Genomic DNA, 18,264 nt, shown 5'->3' on the forward strand with positions numbered 1-18,264 from the left:
CAGGATATATAAAAAGGCTATCCAATAGACATGAAGGAGTTAGCCTAATTTGCAAGTATTACTCACATCATGATTAGTGCCTTTGTGCAGATCTGTCTGGATCCAAACTACTAACATTAACCACATTTTAAACTACATAGCTACATAACTACATTTTTAGAGTCTCCAATCTATGAAGTTAAAAAAGATGATTATTTGTATAAAAATAGAAAGCCTAAAATACCACTTGTTCTTGAAAAAAAATCTATTAGAAATGAATTTTCTACCACTAGAATAAATATAGAGATGTAAAAATAAATCACAGCCTAATATTTTATTAGTCTTGTAGTTTTAGTTTGCATATTTCATGAAATGTCAAAAAATTATTAAAGATAACAGTTGACTATAGCAACCTAATGAAGCTTTAGGACTAATTTTTAAGGAATCTTTAAAAAATCCATTAGATTACATGTTGTAATACATTAAATAAAAATTGCTTCAGCTTATGAACACACTTACAGACACTTAAAGCATCAGATCAAGGAATACTACTAGGTATTTCCTCTGGCAGGGTAGTTCTAGAGGCACCACTATCCATTAGGATTAGGATTAGGACAACAATATACCATAGACTACAACAAGAAGTAACAAACCATGCAGCTTTGTGTTGATGAGCTATCATTATACTACACTGTAGAATGTAGTACTTGGAAAAAACACAATTAAAGAACAGACCAATATGGAAGGAGAAATATGATGAAATGATGATAGACATTGATGTATTACTCACAAACAGGAATTAACAAAATTAAAGCTAAAAATGTCCATTAGTTGGCTTCCTTATTTCAATCAGTATGTTCTCCACAGTAAAGAATTAATATTTTAAGCTGCATATAGGGATCATCATGTGACATAAAACACTGAAATACAAACACTGATTTTCAGCTTTTCTGTCCAACTTTCATCCTGAATTTCCTGTCTTTAGTAAGCTAAATAGACTCAGAGCTATTTCTCTATAAGGAGTTCAATGTTTGTTTGTTTAAAAATAAATTGTGAAATATCTATATGCTATTACACTAGGCCATAATCTATTTAATTTTTATTTTGATCAATTAAAGATGTATTCTCTTCAAAGCCATCATACTAATAAGCTAAGATCTTTTATATTCGATGAGGCAAGGGTGGATAAAGACACATTTTATCATGACTGCAGAATTTCCTCAGCATTCCTTGGTGGAGCTGCAAAGTCCTTCATCCAAAGTTGCATAAAAGTTATCATCTTACCTTCAATACAGATCCTCAGTCATTCATTCAATTTTCTCCCCTCTCTCTCTTGCTCTCTTTTTAAAATATCCTGAAAATAACCTTCAGCTTCTTTAAAACATAAAGCTTTGGCATTTTGGAGAAACTGTAATGAGCCAATAAACCCAATTTGGAGGCTGGTTAGTATCACATAAATTAATTTCCTTGCTAAATGATCAGAGTCACATCCACCTTTTTCACTACCATCTGCCTCACAACAAAGTTGGCACTGTACTCCTTTGAGAGGTGGACTGTAAAAGTGTCATTTAGAAAAGGCTTATTAACAAAATCCTTTCTAAGTTCCAATTTTCCTGTTCCAGGGTAATGATCACAGACAGCCCATATATACCATTAGTAGGAAGCACTGAAACGTCCATATGGCATGCACTGAAAAAAATGTAAATAGAATGTGTGTATGGATCTATACAGATATCTACCTCCATTTTTAGGGATTTCCCTAGGTATTTTATTATGACAGTTATGCTAGTTGTTAGTTCTGCTTATGAAGAAACACTGCCTGACAGCTGGGGCATTTCCCCTTTTTGTACTTTGGACTGTATAATCAAGCATTTTGCCACACCTACAAAATGGTAAGGGGACAGACCACTTTTTCAGAGCTCGCTCTTGTTTTTTCTCTCTCTCCCCTCTTCTGAGATGTGATAGACATTTGAGGTCATGCTCTCTGCAGTCTCATTTCATTCTTCAACACAGCCAGGTATTTGGCAGGTAATTTTTGACAGTCTGATTGTGGGGRATATGCAGAGAAATAAATGTGTGCTTCACCTCCACCCAAAAAATAGCCTTTGTATCTGRAAATCTCAATTCTGAACTTCAAGAAGTATTCTTAATTGCAGCAATCCAAAGCTCCAAATGGGTCCTTCCCTGGTGACCAGATCTCCTCAGAGTTTGCCAAGGTTGAATGTCGTATCTTCCTCCAGCTGAAAGGACTTGATGTGAAAGCCGCAGATAAGGACTGCAGTGGGTACAACAGCTTCTAGTGGGAAAAAGTCAGCTGACAGTCACCGTACAGATGCCCTGTAGTGCCAGTACTGTGACACTGGCTTTGTGCTGCAGTCACTTGTCACCTGCAGGGTCTCTGGAACATGATCTTCAGGTAGCAGGTAGTTGGCAGGCTATGCCAACTCTTTGAGCTCTTTATCCCATGCGAGATAGAAAGCTCTCTGAAACCTCTTCAGCTTTTTCAGGTCTCTATTTCTGTTTGTTTGGTTTTGTCTGCAATTTCCTGACTATTTTCATCCTCTCACCATGCTTTTTTTTTTCTTTTTTTCTTTCTTTCTTTTTTTTTTCTTTTTTTGGCTTCCTGTGTAATGTGGAGAAGTAAGATCTCTTTGTAGTTTGCATAAGCCATTTGAACTCTTCATAATCAGCCTTTACATTCAACAGCAGGGGTAAAGCAGTAAAACTTCAGTACATGGTTTCTAAATTCAGCTTCAAAACTTCTTTCTGGAATTTTGTACACGYTGTGGGTAAAGATATGTGCCTACAGAGAAGGTGACAGTTTTAAATTTAGACAGAGACTTTAGTTTCCTTTTTCTAATGATGAAAAAAATATAGTGATAGCATTGATTCATGGGACAATGGGAAAATATGTTTTCTCATGTGAAAGAAGCGAGGATAAAGATTATTGTCCAATTTAAAACCTATAAAAAGTTTCCCTTTTATACAGAAGAGCCAGAATCTAACAGTAACATCAAACAAAATTTTACCCATGCCACTTCTTTTGCAAKGAATGGTATTATCACTTTTTGGGCTGAGGTACCTCTGGCCCTGAATTTTCAGAGAACATTGTCAATATGCTGTACAAGGATCATGATATGTTGTTCTCTGTTGCTAAATCTCCACCCAGCATGTTTTTGTTCTACCATGTACAAGCCAGCAGTTTTGTTTTATTTTCCAAGAATAAACCTTCATGATTTTTCTTCAAAAATCCTCCATTTTCCCCCCTTATTACTAGCCAAAAGTTGTGATGTAGAAACAGGAGTTTTTTGTGGATTATGATGATCTCTGCATTCTAAATAACTGAAAAGGACATTGTTAAGATAGTTTTTATATTTTTCTACCTTGTTTTTCCTGGAAGTTTGAAAATGTAATCAGATTCTTTAGTTTTATTTTTCCCTCTTAATATGTACTTCCTTTGGTTTGKTTTTACAGGTGATGTAAGAAGAATTTTGTTTCAAGAAATTTTTTTCAATAAATCTAGTTAGGAAGCTCTTCAGACTTAGTTCTAAGTAACAAAAACTGTAGCAGTAGCTGAACGAAATTTGCATGAGTCAAATTTCACTTCAAATAAGTTCTTAAAACCAAAYTGCGTATTTCTGATCTGTGTGTTCTCCATGCCTGAAATGGAATCTAAATACCTTGAATGTAAACTAAAAATAWTAAACTATAATAATGTAAGAGTAAAAAGTTTTACCATTGAATTACTAACAATGTTTTTCTCAGAAKACCTATTGTCTTCTCAAATTTGGAAAGAATTGAAAAAGTTCTTTTCAGTTGAAATTGCCACAGTCAGTAGAACATCTAGAAAACTTAACATGTTAAATCTTTTGCTCACCTTTCTCAGGGTCTTTATTATCTGAAATGGATTTCCACTCAGAACAAAAGGACAGTATTGTATAAAATGTAATTTCTCTGACTTTCCATTTCTGTACAGAAATTTCCAAGAGATAATTTCCATTTCCAACTGAAAGACACTTAATATTGATAGACCAAGCTACTGTGTTTTGCTCTTTTTTTTTTTTTTTTTTTTTCCTAAAAATATGTATTAAATAGTAGCCTAAGACTATTTGGAGGCTGGATGCTGAATGTCTTTTCAAAATAATGAAGCCCAATAATGCATGAGTAAGGTACTATACAGTTTAGCAATATCGGTATTAGGTAATAATAATGAACTATGTCCATGTCCCAAATACCGTAAAGTGAAGGGGCAAAGGTTTCTGTCTGCATCTGCCAGCAACTTCAGGAAGTTCTTCTCTTCTTTTTCTGTCAATACAGACATTGGGGTTCACAGCTTTTAGCTCAAWCTCAACCTGTCTCATAGATCTTGAAAGAATGGAAGGGTCTATTTTGAGGTAGACGGCTTGYTTAAAAATCATACTGGTACTTATAGTTTTACTCTGCATTCTAGAACTGGGATGAGGAGAAGGCTCCTTTACGGCTTTTGTGGCTTCCTCTGGGCATAGGAAACAGTCTAACAATGCTTTATAAATACTGATTGCTTTTCCCTTATCCTATCTCAAATATCCTAAAAATACAGCCTATATTCTATTCCTATTTTAGGTTCAAAGTCATTTCACTGTTAGCTAAATACRCAGGCAGTGTTACACCTATCAATATAACTGAGACCTCAACCTGTCACGTAAATATTAATTTGGACAATTTTCCACAATGTGTATGGTCACATATAACAGAGGCCAGCTAGTCTGTTGTTTAAGATTATGTACACAAAACACGTTATTAGTATTATCACTGGAAGAGTACTACGCATTTACAGAAGACTATTTTAAYATATATCTAGTGTATTGTACTCTTTTATAGACCTGGTTTCTGACTTTAAAATACAGACTTTTTTGTTAACTTGCCTAAAACAAAATCTATTACCATTTACTATTTYTTTGTACATATTTTGGGGACAAATACAAATTGTCCCAGAGCTGACTGTAAGGTATGTTACACAGTATTCTGCAGACAAAAAYGAGCCTGGTCACTCCATGTTTTCACCTGACTAGACACAAGTTGTCAAAGATAGAGAAGTTACTTAGCAATATTTAAGATGGCAACATGCTTGAGGTGGCAAGCCAGGTTCAAGCACAACATTGTAATATCTAAAAAACTTGCAAGGCTTATTAACCTGAGCACAGTACCATGTAAAACGTGGCTCTGCMATTTCCTATTTTGCTCTGAGCATATCCAGGCATGAGACGCCCTGGATAGTTACATTTTGAAATACAACTATGAATACAAAATACTCAGCTAGGAGAAAGGCATGAACAAGGAAACCACAATTCAAGCTGTTGTCTGCTCCATTTACACAGTCAACTGACYTCAGTAAATGAGGAGCGGAATGAAGCCCTAGGGCTTGAATCTGTGCTATCTTTCCAGAGCATGATCAAATACTGCAGCGAGCAGCATCAAGCAGGACCGAAGAATTATTTGGACTTGTTTAGATACAAACCCTCAATAAGCCACAGCTTTGAAATAGGTCTGCATAAATATCTTCCTCTAAAGCAATCATGACCAAATGACCAACRAACATTTTTGGATTTATATGCTAGGTATCATCAGAACAGAAATCAGAAGAAAACACTTTTAAACTGAAGAAAAATTAAAAAAACAAGGRAACACAGAACAGATCTTGGGAATCTTGGCAAAACTCAAACAGAAGAAAAAAATGCACAAAATGTGGAGGAGGGGACAGGTCACTTGGGRGGAATATAAGTATGTGGTCAGAGTATGCAGAGATGTGACAGGGAAGGCCAAGGAACTTCTGGAATTTAAACAGGTTAATTTAAATTAGAACAGCTATGGGAAAATTTTAGGAAATTATAGGATTGGAGATTAAGGAAATTATGGTTCTGCTTTACACATTCAAGTATGTTCTCCCCATCAGTATTTTGTCCTAAACAAGGCAGTCCGGCACTGAGAGTCMTACACCTGCATCGGTAGAGAAGTGAATTTGGACTGTTCCTTGTCAGTGTTACTAGGTCCTGAGAGGCAGGACTAGATAATTAGCTTAAACACATCCTAAGGACTAAACACACTCCCTGGCTTCAAGCCCAGATCTGCCTTGGGTTCAGCTGGCCCAGAGCACAGACCAAGCAAAATCACTGTTTCCTTTTCCCTGACGGTCATACCTGAAGAGAATTTGGCTTGTTTAATCTAGAATAACAAAGGCCAAGAGAGAGGACATTTATACTTTAAATATATCAAGCATGTAAACATTAGGGACAAACATCTGTTTAAGCTTAAAGTAACATTGGCTCAAATATAGACAGGTAAAGACTGGATTCAGATAAAATTAGGTTTGGATATGAGAACAGGAAGGGAAAACAGACTTCCAGTGAGAATTGCTTGCTGCTGGGAAGGAGATGGCAAAAGACAACAGGGCAGGACAAAGCTAAATGAAGGCTATTTAATCGGACTGTAGTTAGGGGTGAATCAAGAGCCCTTAAGAAAAAAGCAATAAGGAAATAAGATGATGATAAAGGGTAGGGCAACCAAAGACTAATTGTTTGCAGTCTGGCTGCTCTAATCAATAGATATACTTTGCTAGGACTACAGCTAGAGAGATACAGAAGTTATGGGCTTATAAAAAGGCATTAGTCTGTAGGAGAGTGTTATATGTCAACTACTGTTCAGTGAACAAGTTTACACATTATCCTTAGCCAGTATTTAGCTAATAGGTGTATACATGCTGGTACAAACAGAGTTTAATATTCTAAAATCTTTATTTCCTTAGGCTAATCAGGGTTTCATTGCTTTGAAAAGTTTCAGTGGTTAATCTATAAATACATATTTTTTTAAAAAAATTGACCTTTCAAAAAGAAGAACTGATGACTCAAATAGGCCACAATTTGTACTCTAGTCCTAGTTAAAGCATTGCAGMAATGTTGTGGTTCCATACTAATGGAGGTGAAAGTTTGAACTTTGTCCTGTAAGGGAAAGAAATCAGAAAGGACAACACTATAGCTAGCTTATTAAATCTGATAGTGTGTTCTGTTGTGTGGCTTTTGGAAGCACCTATGAATGCTCTCCCCCACATGACACATGAAGTTCACAGGGAAAGAAATTCAATCCATTTTGGTTGGCTAAAAGTGGGGATGGAATTTCTATTATTCTTGTTTGCAGCTTTTACTATCTTCGGACTTATTTTTGTTGGTAGTGATAAATTCTGGAGTTTATTGCTTCCCCCCCCCCCTTTTTTTTTCTTTTTCACTTCATAATGTAGCTCCAGCTAGGAAGAGACATATTGCCTATTGCTCATTTAAAGGCAGCTGCTCTTTATGGTGACATTACTAGAAATGAAATCAAAAGTGTAAGTTGATAAAAATTCACTGTCATTACAACCTATTATTGTGCTTACTGCTTTTCAGAGGAAATGCCATCTTTAGAGAGGAAACAGCTAGKCTTTCCACATCCTTTTGGCAAGTCTTTGGAAGTCTGAAAATATGCTGGAGCACTGGGTATGGGTATATGGATATTTCAGTGTCTATTCATGTCATGTACTGTACTTTTTGAAGTAGCCTTAAGACAATTATCTGTATCACCAGACCAGCACAGCTACCACACTGTGAGGAATTTGGGAGAAGAATGGGAGATGCTTTCTGTTTTGGACTGAGAGGAGAACTTCATAAAATATTTTTAACCAGACCCGGAGGAAGATCTATTCCACTTGGACAAGGGGAGCTGTACAAGCTGTGTAGCTGGGATCTATGGAACATGTTGGTGCAGAAGCTTGAGCCTTTGTGTCAATCCTGACCAAGGGGAATGAAGCACCAGCAAAGGGGTTGCTGACCTGTTACTAGTCCCTCCAGAAAGACAGAAAGGAGTAGTTATAGTTAGAGCAGTGAAATAAACTGTTTAGGTTTTCCACACTAGGGAGCAGATCACTCTGTCAGTCCTCTAAGCTTTTTTTTTTTTTTTTTTTTTGCAGTTAACCCAATATTTATCAGATTATAGCACATATTTTCTTTTCTGAAATACCCTGCTATTATATACACATATGAGAAGAAATATTTCTATTAATTAAGTGATACTGTCACATTTTCTGTATAGCTCTATCCTGACATTGAGCTGCCAGGTACTTTAAGTGTGGTGCTTAGATATTAAGGTGGTTGGGAACCTAAATATCTAGAAAGATCCCTAGCAAGTGATATGTGCTGCAGATAAATCTCTGCCAAATTCTATTCAAATGGCTAAGAGAAATTGTGAATATGATTCTAATGAAGGAAGGCTAGAGCTGCCATAATGCATGCAGGTGCAATTGCTCCAAATATCTCTTAAAATCCATTTTCCTGCCAGTGCTCATTCTTCCTTTAAACAGAAGTTAATACTCTGCTGACACTACTGAACTCCATCATGCTCATTATCTCAGGCTAGCATTTAGATCAGGTTTTTGGAGGTGAAAGACCAATTCATTAACTCTATTGTGTCACACAATGACTTCCTGTAGAGAGATCATAAGTCAGATGATGGGTGTCACTGCTGGAAGATAAAAGACAGCTATAAAGTAGGGAGACAACTGGTGTAATTCACAAAAACACAGAAAATAATAATGATAAAAAAATCAAGTACTCTATAGCCTTTAATTTCTTTTCATAGTTCAGATTCTAAATATGCTATTTAGATAACAGTGCATTTGAGGAATTTTTGTTAGTTTTAGAAATAGAATGGAAATGGTTATTGGTTGGTTAGTTTTTTTTGATTTAAAGAGAAGAAAAAATATAAGTAACAAATAGTATAGCAGCTCCTGCAAAAATGAGTTTTAAATGGATGTTTTAAAGCCAGAAGTGTTGAGGTGGCCATATGCTAACTATTCTYGGCTTAAAAGGAGAAAAAGAGTGCTTAGAAAATTAATACTTTGTCAAAATGATAATTTCATGAAGCTGCTTAAATCTTTGTCAAATGAAAAAAATGCTCCTAGAAAGTACAATCCATGTGTTTGATCTGATTGATTGAAAAAAAAAGATTGTTTCCTCAGAGTAGAAAAATGCTTATTTGTAGAACATTCTTCAGAATAAATAATTTTTTWAAAGACATTTTTAATAGAAAACAGATTCCTAATATTACTGATTGTTAACCGAACATGAAGCTTCTCAGTTTGCACACGGGAAACCAGCAAGTGAAAATACTTTTTTTAGGTTTGTAATTGGGGKTTTTTTCTAAGAGAATTTTCAAATATGAGCCTTTTCAATTGTAATTAGCAACCGCTTAACTTAAAGAACAACTTAAAGAACTATGTCAAATAAGGAAAACCTCTGTTAAAGAGTCTGGACCCATAGGCTCAGGTCAAGCTCTCTACACTTGTTGCTCAAGAAAAGTGTGAGATCATTTTTTCCTCCCTGAACTTTAAAAAGATGYGGGGGCGGCATATTTAACAATATCAAATCTTTGTAGGCCTTCTTTATAATTCAAAGTAYAAGGAACATGAGCACATCTTTTAAAGACCTTGAAAAACATTTTTACAACAAGACTTTAACAATCTTTCAATAATTAATAGTCACAGTRTAAGGGCCACATCTAGCCAGCAAAGGCTAGGGATAGGCCACTAGGGAGGAATATAGGGATGTCATCCAAGAACACAGGGATGAGACTAGGAAGACCAAGGACCATTTGTAGTCTAATMTGGCAAGGGATGTCAAGGACAGCAAGAAGGGYTTCTTCAAATACATARGCAACAAGAGGAARACTAGGGAATGTGTGGGCCTGCTGCTGAAGTGGGTGGGTGCCCTAGTGACAAACGATACTGAAAAAGCAGAGATACTGAATACCTTCTTTGTTTCAGGCTTTGCTGCTAAGACCAGCCCTCAGGAATCCCAGACACYGGAGACGAGAGGGAAAGTCTAGAGAAAGGAAGCCTTTCCCTTAGTCAAGGAGGACTGTATTAGAGATCATTTAAGCAAACCTGACATCCACAAGTCCAAGCACCCTCACGGGATGCACCCAGGAGTGCTGAGGGAGCTGSCTGATGTCATTGCTAGGCCACTCTTGGTCACCTTTGGAAGGTCATAGAGATCAGGAGAGGTGCCTGAGGACTGGAAGAAGGCTAATGTCACCGCAGTCTTCAAAAAGGGCAAGAAGGAGGACCCAGGGAACTACAGGCCACTCAGCCTCACCTCCATCCCTGGAAAGGTGATGGAGCAGCATCCTGAATGTCATCTCCAAGCATGTGAAGGATAAGAAGGTGATCAGGAGTAGCCAGCATGGATTCATCAAGGGGAAATCCTGCTTAACTAATCTGAAAGCTTTCTGTTATGGGATGACCAGCTTGATAGATGAAAGGAGAGCAGTGGATGTTGTCTACCTTGACTTCAGCAAGGCTTTTGACACTGTCTCCCATAACATCCTCATAGAGAAGCTCAGCAAGTGCAGGCTAGATGAGTGAACAGTGAAGTGGATTGAGAACTAGTTGAAAAGCAGTCCTCAGAGGGTTGTCATCAGAGTCTAGTTGGAGGCCTGTAGCTAGCAGTGTCCCCCAGGGCTCAGTACTTGGTCCAGTCTTGTTCAACTTATTCATCAATGGCCCRGATGAGGGGACAGAGTGCCTCCTCAAAAAGTTTGCTGAYGCTACCAAGCTGGGAGGAGTGGCTGATACAGCAGAGGTCTGTGCTGCTATTCAGAGAGACCTGGAGAGGCTGGAGAGTTRGGCGGAGAGGAACCTCATGAGGTTCAACAAGGGYAAGTGCAGGGTCCTGTACCTAGTGAGGAATAACCCTATGCACCAGTACTGGCTGGGGGCTGACCTGCTGGAAAGCAGCTCCAAGGAGAAGGATCTTTGCTCTGTATTTATTTTTTTTTTCATTTGGATTGATGCAGTCTTCACAATCTTCTTTCCATCCTTCAATCCAATTTTAGGCTGCACTCRCAGTATTTTCTGCTAGTAACAGACTGGTTGAATTTCTTGCATCAAGTAGCAGCTATGTAATTGGAGACCTAGGAGTCACTTAATATAAAGATCACTGAAAASCATAAACCATTTTCTTCTTGACCTTTTCTACCAAAACATTAGCTTCTGAGTCAGCCTGCTTTGAAGCTACAGAAGCACTATATATTGTCTTGTTGATTTCTGACTTCAAGCAATTCTTTTCCTCCCTTTCCTCTTCTTTTTAGCATCTGAAGGCTGAAATTTTACAATATGCTGTTGTTCCTTTTATTTTTTTTTAAGGGAACAAATGTCAGCATATCAAAAGCTCACTGCTTCTAGTGCGTGTCACTTGAGATTACTGCAAATTTTTTTTTTGTATATCTCCTTATTGAATCATAAACCGTAGGCGTTACTAAGAATATCTTTCACAAAAGCTCTGAGATCAGTCATCTAAGACTTACTTCACTGATAAGCAAAATCCATAAAAAAATCTCTACAGTATTGGGACTAAAGATAACCATTATCCCAGAAGGGGTATGCAATCAGAACACAGTTTTTCTATATTTTGTTATATAGATAGTATATATTTCAATAGATTATATAATATTTGTAATGAAAATAACTGTACATTCACACACACATACATTTGAATTGCTCACTTTCCCCCCTCTCTCTGCTTAGATGCTAGTCATGAATCTGCCAGCTGTAAAAGACTTCCTGCAGCAATGCAATCCTCTCAGACAACCATAAAATAGTCACTTGTTAGTAAGGCATACAGCTTCCAATTTCTATGAAAATGGTTCATATAAACTTTTCTGATCTTTTATTAGTAGAAGGTTGGGGAGGTGCAGTCATTTCAGACTCATTTAATAGATTTGGACAAAAGCCATGGTAACTATCCTACTATCTTTGGCCTCTGTATATGCAGATACTTTATGATCGTATAGAGCTACAACTGTGGAGGGAGTCAGCCTCCTCACAAGATACATATAGCTGAAAMTTATAGATAGTCTGAAACACAATGTATACATTAAAAGTTAGAATGACTCTTATTTTTTACATGACAAACAATACTTCTGTGTCCTGCTTCCTGGCCGAAGTGACACGCTGAACATAATGAACACCTGGGAGCGATGCAGTAAGCACAAACACTTTAATAATTTTAGCACTAATGGCCACCAGAGCTACATAATTTTGCAGAATTTTGTTCAACTGGGCTTTCATCAGRTTGGTGTCTAAAGCAATGAAGAAGCCGAATATATTAAATGCTGATACAGGGCTGCTAAATTGCCACCTAGTGGTCTTGTAATGAAGWCATGTGTCTGCTATATCTAGTTGAATGAAAAAATAGGGGTATAGTTTTGTATTTTGTCAAGATCTCACTGTTAGTGTTTACTGGCTCTCTACCCTTACCATGAGCAGAGTCGAGGGATGGCTGAAGACAATTTATGAGCTGTCTCAAGGTGGGACTGCTGGAACTGCTGGGCCCCCAGGGGAAACTTGCTTGGGGCTCAATGTACTGCAAGGGAATTTCTAGGCCAACCAGAGAGCCTGTGCCTAGAGATAAGAGTCCCAGCCTATTGTCTCTRTTATGTATTTATTTTCTTTATTTTTAACAAGAAAACAAATCAGGTTTTGATATAGGAAAAAAAAAGTTTTTTCTGACTGTTGATCAGTAAGTTTAAAAAAACAGAGTGGAGGGTGTTTGTCTTCCCAAGGTTTAACTGGCTCTAGTTTAGGAAGCAATTTGTTCTGCTGGGGTATTCTCCCACCTTCCAGTCTCACCCTGCCTGAGCCATATGTTCACCAGCAGGTGCTGTTTACATAGAGCCAAGCAGATGGGAAACAACAAAGGAGCATAAGTTGAGCAGTAAAAGTTTTGCAGTGCTGATTTGGTGATTAGTCATATAGGTCTGCCAGGAAGCTGCTACAGGAAACTAAAAATAACTTTCAATATAATGAGCTGCATAAGCAAAGTCTTTGGGGATTCATGTATCCTGAATCATCCTACTAATAATCAGTTTGGGATGCACAGGCCCTGTATTGAAAGAGATGTTCTCAGGAGTTGGAGGCAGTAGAGGTCCTTTATTGGGAAACAGGAGCAGCAGCTGCAGACTACATCTTTRGGAAAACCCATCACAATTGAACAAAAGTTCCTGGAGGTCCTGAACACTATTTAAGGGAGCACGTGAGTATGGAATTGGTCTCAGGGTCCCATATAATCCTCAAGCTTAATCCTGGCCAAAACATGTTCCCTTGCAGTTCACCAGGTCCTTGATTAAGGTATCAACACTTCTCAAGTCTCCTGCCCTCTCATGATGAACTGAAAGATCTACAGGTGAGGTCCATYGCTTCCCACATCATGGGAAGTCACAAAGGTCAAGAAAACTAGCTGAGGAAGTGAAAACAAATGGGTGGGGCAAGGGATAGGACTTGGTAACAATTTTTAAAAAATATTAAATCAGTGAAAAGATATTTTCTTCCTACACTTCAGCTTTTGTGATTAAAGTAAAAATCACAGTATAAAGTATTTGGTTCTGTTTTTCATTTCAGATGAATTTCTTCTGTTCCTGATTGAATTTAATCAATTTTAATACACAGTTTTTAATATATTGACTTGTTTTCTTTGTTTTTCTCTTTTATGTTTTGTGCATCTAGTMCAATTCTCTTAATTTGCTTCACATTGTACCTTGTTTCTGTTCAGGATTAATTAACTTTAATCTGCACCCCATTTCTCTGTTTTACACACATGATTTGTACACTTCTGCTTTTGTTTTAACCAAATATTGTTTTGCTAGTATCTGACATCACTCTTTATTAACTTCCTTRCTTTTTAAAACTTCATTTAAGTTCTCTGTAGAGTGACTACTTATCTATAAGTGATTTATCTCTTCTTTCAAGACTACAGCTTCTCTATTTTTTAGATATTATTGAAATACAGTAACAGAGGAAATTATACAGCAATTACACAAACTGACATGCCACTAATTCAAAGTAGCTAGCATAAGAAAAGGCATGCAATTGAAAGTTAGTTTAGTCCTTAATGTACTTCAGGTGATTTGGTCTTTAAGGAGTATAACAATAAACGGTGAAAGGTAATCAATGTAATACTGTCCAAGAAACTGCATTTTTCACCACATATCTCCTGCCAGTAAAATTGTTCAGGGACAGAGTGCCCTATAAATACAAGCAGCTTCYTCAAAAAACTAATGGCCGGTAGAAGTTAGGAAGCCACAAAATAGTACCTCGATGGCAATTACTCACTTCAGATTGTAATATGTGGCATGAATTTCATCTGTTTTCTCAGCCTTTCTTTAGCTGAACTCTTCAATGTTTATTAGGCCTCAGTTATGGGATTGAGCTATCAATCTGTCACTGTTCTGTTACTCCATACAAAAAAGAAAAAAAAATTTCGGATCCTATTTGGACTCCCATGCCAAATAGCATCCACATAATTTTTGAGGATGCCTTCAATTTCTGGGGCTACATGCTTTCAGCTGGTAATACTGAGTGTATTCAAATACATGTTGGCAGMTTCTGCTGATGTTTCCAAGTATGTTGGAGGACAATTTAGATTGTTGTCTCTTCATCCCTGTAACACAGTAACTGCTAATAGTTTCAGATCATGGCAGATGGATCATTTGTTATGTTTTACTAGCTGATGTTTCTGTACACATTTATATATTTACATATTTATTTATTTATATATATTTTTTATGTATTTATTTATTTATATTTTGGTAGTGCTGGTGGATGACAAGTTGACCATGATGCAGCAATGTGCCCTTGTGGCCAAGAAGGCCAATGGTCTCCTGAGGTGCATTAGGAAGAGTGTTGCCAGCAGGTSKARGAAGGTGATCCTGCCCCTCTACTCAGCCCTGGGGAGGCCTCATCTCGAGTCCTGTGTCCAGTTCTGGGCTCCCCAGGACAACAGAGACATGGAGCTACTGGAGAGAGTCCAGTGTAGGGCTACCAAGATGATCAGAGGGCTGGAGCACCTGCCCTATGAGGAACGGCTGCGAGAGCTGGGCCTSTTCAGCCTGGGGAAGAGAAGACTGAGGGGGGATCTKATCAATGTGBAYRAGTACCTGAAGGGAGGGTGTCAAGGGGAYGSGGACAAACTCTTTTCAKTTGTCCCGTGTGACAGGACAAGAGGCAATGGGCAGAAATTGAAGCACAGGAAGTTCCGTCTGACCGTGAGGGGGAATTTCTTCCCTGTGAGAGTGACAGAGCACTGGAACAGGTTGCCCAGAGAGGCTGTGCAGTCTCCTTCTCTGGAGATCTTCAAGGCCTGCCTGGACACAACCCTGTCTAACATGCTGTGGGTGACCCTGCTGAGCAGGTAGGTTGGACTAGATGATCTCCAGAGGTCCCTTCCAACCTTACTGATTCTATGATTCTGTAAATATTGAATGCTCCTAGCAGGAAGGAACTATAGTCAACTGTTACTGTGCTAGCCTTGAGTAAGATAAGGAACTATTCAATTCCCAGATGTAGAAAACGTCACAGCTTGAGAGTGGTGAGAACTTACTTGCACGTGACCTGAAATGGTATCTTATCTCAGGCTTGTCTTTGTGCTAATATGGCTATGTGTTTTTTACTCAGCTGAGAGCACAGTCAGAACAAACTTGTGCCCCCCCCCCAAAAAAAAAAAAAAACAACCAACCAAATTTATGTATACAGTGGTTTTCAGTCAAAGGAATGTAAAAGCTGAGGTAATTGGAACACTGATCTTTTAATTTATTATTATTATTTAGAATTGGACAACCCCTCCCCCCAAACTTTTACTAGTAAGAGTTATTTAGTCAATTTTTATTTGTAGTTTGTGTGTGAATGTGTGTGAATGTGTGTATGTCTGCCATCCCCAGGAGGAAAAAAAAAAAGGGAAAACAGCTGGGGATACTGAAGTCTGTTTTCCTTCTGCCTTTCTTTACATGGAGCTGGTATGCATAAGGAACCTCCAGTCGGCTCTGACATATCAAAATTAACCTTCTGAATTATTGCTGTATGCCTGATTTCACAATCAGCACTTTGCAGCACACAACACTGTCACTAATAATCTGACCAAAGGCAAGAATTGCTTTAGTGTCTAGATTTGTTTATGCTGGATAATCTCAACAGCTTTCTGCAGCAATAGTGCTTAAGTACAGCTGAAGTAAAACAAAATAGAACATCTGAATTAGGAAAAAAAAACCCTCCTCTATCAGCTGTTCTTTCTCTGCTGCTGGAATCCTGAATCCTGACTTCAAGTAATTCAGTGCTGTGTTTAAAAGCTTGGGCAAAGAGAATTTATCAGTGAATCCATCAATCTCTGTTGTCCTTTGATGTGAATAGCATGTATAAACTCTTGTCTTTTGGAAAATCACAGGAACAAACAGCCACAGACAGTGTCTTGCAGCTTGAAGTCCAGTTCCAGTTACCACTCAATTTTTTTCTTTACTTTTCCATGAACATCACTACTTACTTATTTTGTAAGAAAGAGAGTATGAGGGAGATGGGATTTAGGTTGAGTGTAGGGGGGTCAAAGGGAGTTGCCTATGTCCATTCTCCTAACTTCCATCATCTTTTCATCTCCTTTTCCACTAAAACACAGACTTTTACAAAACATTGTTTACAAAACTCTTCTCTCAATACGCACATCTACTGGGGTAAAATATGTTTCCACTATTTGGTTCTTTTAACTATGCCAAATAAAGACGGATATAGTTTCACAGCAGCCCTATGTAAGTAAATGTATTTGATATACAAAGCACTAGTGAGATTTTTWAAAAAAATAAATGCCGGGCAGCAACAGAACAATCTGGCTTTAATTCTTCTTCAATGCTAGCAGGAGTTTTATGTGCTCCAGAGGCAGTATAGCTAGTTCAGGAGAGAACTAGAAGAGCTTTGCTTCTCTTTGAAGAAGTTTCTAAATGAAATCTTACTACTAATCTCAGCTAATTGCCAAGTGAATATTAGCAACTGTACATAGCTAGAATAGTTCTGTCACTGAGCCAGTCCTGGGCAGGGCAAAGCATATAAATTAGAGAGGGAGAAAAGGACGCATTACCAACTATTTATTTCATCTCTAACTTCCTAGTTTCACCCATACTTCAACTTGATATAAAACATGTGTACCAGTAGAGGGCATTACACGCCTCAATAAAATAATGATTGATAAACAATATAAGAAAAGGGAAATTCTGTTTCTAATTTTTTTTTGGCTTTGCATATTTAATATAACTAATCAAAGCTTAATACAAATTAATGCAAACTGAAATTTCCCAAGTCCAGGGCCCATCAGATTTTTCTCAAGTGCTCATTCATTTCAGTAGTTCCTTTACTGGAACAAACAGTGAATGAGAGTTTCTCACTTGTGAACAAAGGGTAAAATTGAACTATTAGAACTGAAAACTTTTTTCCTTTTAAACAGATGAGTTTGAACTAAGAAAAGTATGTTTATTTGTAACATATTCCTGGTATACTTTTTCGTATCTTTTCTCCTAATGCTTAGTAGAGTTTTTCTGTTTAGTGAGCCGTATTCTCAGCTTATTTACATGAAGTTTGCTTTATTAGTGTCAAGTAACATTGAACTCCATCAGGTAAGAAGCCCGACTTTGAGTATAATTAACTATAGAAATATGGCAGAACTAGCAGTGTGTTTGTCATTTAATTTGCACTCTTAAAGTTTAAAAATTTATATTAGAAAAATAAATGTTTATTGCTTTCATTTAACAGTTCTGAAATCTTGTACAAGGATCCTGAGGTTTTTTTTTCATTTCAAAAAATTCAACGTGTAAGGAGACCTTAAATTTCTACTTATAAATTGTAATTTTCTATAAATCAAGCAAAATGCATGTAGTCATTAGACCTTAAAGATAATGACTAGAGAAAGCACAAAGCAAACTGTATTTTTAATAGTTTTTTGTAGCTTTCAATTGACTCAAACTCTGAATTTAAAACTTTGAGAGTTTTTTGATAGGGTCTGACTTTTTAGTAACACAAGGATTCCTTGATCCCTTGATTTCACACAGTAAAACAACTTGATCATGAAAAAAAAATGTATCAAATTACCTTCCCATCTTCAGATTTAAAAGGGAATTCTCTAATGAAGGTTCTTCTAGTAAATGATATAGTGCCACCTGGCAATATTGTTATAATCCTATTCTGCAAATCCTTGAGGTAAAAGCAGGGTCTTCAGGGAAAAGTGAACATCAGCAGAGTTCATACATGAATACATCTAGCATCAGGGATGTATCATCAAATAACCTAATATACAGCTCTTAACAGTAACATACTATTAGCTCATCTAAAAAAATTATTCTCCTAAACTACAGAACAGAATCTCTTTTGCTTCAACCTAGCAGTGAAACTTTGAAACCATATAAGAAGAAATATCT

General features: G+C 37.2%; 1 long non-coding RNA gene across 3 annotated transcripts in view; it reads right to left on the reverse strand.

Annotated features, from left to right (window-relative positions):
* Nucleotides 1-416: 416 nt before the first annotated feature.
* Nucleotides 417-18,264, reverse strand: part of LOC146591070 (uncharacterized) — a 38,714-nt gene continuing 20,866 nt past the window's right edge. For 2 of the 3 annotated variants that reach the window (XR_014896887.1, XR_014896886.1), the window contains one exon: nucleotides 417-2,782. This is a non-coding gene — a long non-coding RNA (uncharacterized LOC146591070). The remainder of the gene's footprint in view (nucleotides 2,783-18,264) is intronic. The other variant, XR_014896885.1, reaches the window with a different exon arrangement.

Source organism: Rhea americana, unplaced genomic scaffold (assembly GCF_003343005.1).
Source record: "Rhea americana isolate MKP2758 unplaced genomic scaffold, rheAme1 scaffold_39, whole genome shotgun sequence".
In the NCBI taxonomy this organism is placed as follows: Eukaryota; Metazoa; Chordata; class Aves; order Rheiformes; family Rheidae; genus Rhea; species Rhea americana.